The sequence below is a fragment of the Lipotes vexillifer genome, unplaced genomic scaffold (assembly GCF_000442215.2).
Source record: "Lipotes vexillifer unplaced genomic scaffold, Lipotes_vexillifer_v1.1 scaffold4, whole genome shotgun sequence".
NCBI classification, from domain to species: Eukaryota; Metazoa; Chordata; class Mammalia; order Artiodactyla; family Lipotidae; genus Lipotes; species Lipotes vexillifer.
The window spans coordinates 2,612,147-2,616,180 of record NW_006785876.1 but is presented as its reverse complement, the minus strand read 5'-3'; positions in this window follow the sequence as shown (position 1 = coordinate 2,616,180).

Genomic DNA, 4,034 nt, shown 5'->3' with positions numbered 1-4,034 from the left:
CTGACAGAAAGCACAGATATTCTGCATCTCCCCACCATGGTGGGAGGGTGGGGGGGTCTGCAGATGTCCAGCTCTGCCTGAGACTCAGCAAGCCTGGCAAATTCAGGCATGAGATGTTACAAGCCCACCTGGCTAAGAGACCTTAATGCCACAGTCTCTAGTATTGCAGTAGTACTGAAGTTAATATTTGGTTTCCATTTTGCTTGACTCCTGCATCTATTTCTCAGACAGCTATGAACGAAGTGTGGGGGAAGGGATATTAGTCATTGAACTCCCGAGACCTTAAGGTAGTTCAGCTTTCTGAGATCAGAACCTAGAGTGGTCAATACCCAGTTGCTTTCAGATCTATTTCCAGCCCTCCTGCATAGGATGCTTCCCAGCCTCCTTTGCCAGCTGGCCTCTTGTCGGGGCCAGTCAGTAGGAGGAATAGTGGGAGACTGCAGAAAAGAAAAAGTGAGAAGCCAGGGTATTTCTCCCTCTCTCGTCCTGCTTTAATGCAGGTCTTCAGGGTGGCTGAATCTCCGACGTGATGCCAGCTCCTGCCACACAGCCTTGGCATCCGGTTTCTGGTAATAGCACCTCCTGTTGTCCCCTCAGCCCTCAGGGTCGTAGTGGCTTCCTGCTCTTGCTGACCTCTGGCTGCTTCCTCAACCCTTTTTTGGCCCCTCAGCTCTTCCAACATTTGTGTAACCAATTTCCTGTATTAAACCTCTCTGTTGGAAATACCTAGTGTGGGTTATGTTTTTGTGACTGGACCCTGACTGATTCAGATTAGTGTCCACTTGGGGAAATTAAGTGGCTGATTCCCCAGATGAGAAGCATCGTGAAGGTTACCACGTGATTCACAACTTCCCTGGGGATCTCTTTAAACCTGAGGCCCCCTGACCTCTATGCCTCTGAGTCCTGAACACCTTAAGGAGGGATGATGTGGTGGAGGCCACGTGGAGTAGGTCAGGTCCTCCCAGGGCAGGGTGTAACAGCCCCTGTTACAGGCCCAGGCTTTCCCTGCTCTGAGAGGTCAGTCACTGGGGCTCCTGTAGCAGGGTGCGTGGAACAGTCCATTGTTAGATGCAATCTTTGACCGGGGCTCAGGGCCCTCTTGCCTCAGACATTTTCCAAACGAGTGATTTCCCTGGAAGTTTCAGCCAGTTCCATCCCAGGTTGTCAGCCCTCCTTCTCCATTTCCAGCTGTTCACTTTGAGTCAGGCCCCATACCTTTCTGCATCTTGGCTTCTGAGTGTTCTGGTCTAGACCATCTGTTCTGTGCACCCCTGCCCTGTGGGACAGCCCTGGTTCTGTGTCTCTAGGCCTTTTATCCAGTATCCATGTTTGTCTCTGCCTGCATGTGACAGGTCTTGTCAGAGACAGGTCTCTTGAGTCTCCCCAGGTACCTCACAGCTGTCGGTGCCCATCAGGGAGTCCCCTTCTGTCTGAGGACACTGCCAGAAATGCAGCAACCATCTGTAATCTCCTTTCCATGGGCTTGGAAATGGGGCAAGCCTGGGGCTGCTGACTTGGGAGACGGGAGATCTGTCGTACCAGCTTCATTCTGTATCACTGTCTGCCCATAAGCAACCTTAGAAAGTTGATTTAGAGTTTCCTTTCCTGAGGAAAGAACTAGATAACTTAATAAACTCTCTGAGAATATTCCATGAACACTGTCAAAGAACCTCAAGGGTTTCAACCTACAAACTAATCTTTTTCGTAATCGTCACATTTGCCCTCCCCATCACTGTGATGACTGTGAACTCTATCGTCACCACCCCCAACACTGCCCACTGCAACCACCAACAATATCATCACCATCACCTTGTCACCACGGTTGCCACCATCACCTCCATCACCAGCCCCACCACCATCCGTAAGAGCCCCATCACTATCGCTGCCACTATTATGGTGATCGCCATCACGATATCCAAATCACCATCCTTATCCAAATCAACACTAGAAACACTATATCAGCCTCAACCTGCTACCCATCAACCACCGCCCTCACTACTCTTGTACGAGGGTCTGGCTGGGCCGAGTACTGCAGGGTGAGAGCGACTTAGGGTCTCTCATTGGTGACAGTCGTAGCTACATAGGAACTCAGCTGGCAGAGCAGCAATGTGAAATCAAGATACAAAGGAACAGAACGGGGGTGTGGGTGGGGGCGGGGAGGGGGCGGGGAAATCTCCTTTGCACAGGGTGTGACTTTCAGTGGAAGGAGCAGTGACTAAAGGGACGGGGCGGGAGGGAAACCATTGCTGGGGAGGGAGCAGCCTGAGGAGGTAGCCTGACACCTGGAGCTTCACAGGGGGTCAGAGTAGCTGGGGGCTGGGAGGTGAAGGTCAGCTGTAGTGGCTATTGTTGTCTTTCCTTTGGACAGTACACGGACCGCCCGATTTCGTGGGCAGGGGTGTGATAGGGTGATGAGAAAGGGTAGCCCTGATGTCTAGGAGGTGGCCTCCGTGCCCTCCTGTCAAACATAAACAATATCCCAGAGCATCAACATCAGACAACGCCACCTGTGACCATGATAGAGCAAGACAAAACCAAGTCTATTCTGTAACCGTGTCTGCACGCAGACAAAACGTGAATGCTTTCCAAACTATAAAATACCAAATCCCCCCTCTCTCCCAGCTAATGTGAGTGACTGCTGCAGTTTCACCAATCATAGCTTTCGCCTCCCTATGTTGAGGGAGAGAGGGTGGGGTGTGAGAGGATGGTCACATCTCAGGTCTCTGGTGAGTCCCTGGGACGGCCACCGAGTGTGGGTTCTTGGCTTCGTGCAGGAAAGAATTCAAGAGCAAGCCATAGTAAAGTGAAAGAAGGTTTATTCCGGGAGATACACATCCCATAGACAGAGTGTGGGCCGTCTCAGAAGGCAAAAGGCACCAGGGTACGGGGTTGTCAGTTTTTATAGGGTGGGTAATTTCATAGGCTAATGAATGGGAAGATTATTCCAACTATTTGGGGGAAGGGGCAAGGATTCCCAGGAATTGGGCCACCACCCACTTTTTGGCCTTTTATGGTCGGCCTCAGAACTGTCATGGTGCCTGTGCGTCATTTAGTTTGCTGATGTATTACAATGAGCATATACTGAGGCTCAATGTCTAGTGGAAGTCGGCTCATCTGCCATCTTGGACCTAGTTGGTTCTAACCAGTTGATGTCGTGTCCTCAATGGCTATGACATTCTTTTAAAGGTTGTGCTCTGCCCCCTTCCTGTCTCACCTATGGATCAAAATGATTGAGATACCCACTAGTAGGATTGCCTCGCTCTCCAACAACAGTCAATCCAGAGCAGAGTCCTGCTTCCTTGGACCCTCCCCAAATCGCCTGACCAAAGCCCAGATCCTACAACAGCTTCTCTCTAGCTCCACCCTCTTACTGAGAGGCCCCAGAGTCCCCATGGTGTATGTTTGCCCTCACTTGCAACAAGTAAAAAATCCAACTTGTCCCGCTGCTGGTGTGTTCCTAGGGTCTTTGGCTGGAGGGCATGGAGCCTCTAGTGAATCTGAGAGGGTCAATAATCCCCCCAAACCCACAGGGGTCTTCCCTGTTCTTGAAGGACACATGGGGTGACCAGGGTGCAGTACAGTCAGGCAGGCTCAGCACCACTTTCTGGGACGAGCTTTTCCAGCTGATCACCCTGATAAGGGAACAAATTTCTTCGAAAGTGCCGGTCAATGGGCCATAAAACTCCCCTGAGCTTATTGAAGTGCTGGATCTTGGACCTTACCTCTAGACACCTCAGAAAGAAAGACCAGAAGTCTATTATCTGAGCAAGCTCCCCAACTGGTGCTCATGTGCAATGAAGTTTGATAACCACAGGTGGTTGGAGGCCCTATCACTCTGAGGGCCTTCAAGTCACCAAAGACTCAAGACTGGGGCTAGGGGCTTCCCTGGTGGCACAGTGGTTGAGAGTCTGCCTGCCGATGCAGGGGACACGGGTTCGTGCCCCGGTCCGGGAAGATCCCACATGCCGCGGAGCGGCTGGGCCCGTGAGCCATGGCCGCTGAGCCTGCGCGTCCGGAGCCTGTGCTCCGCAAAA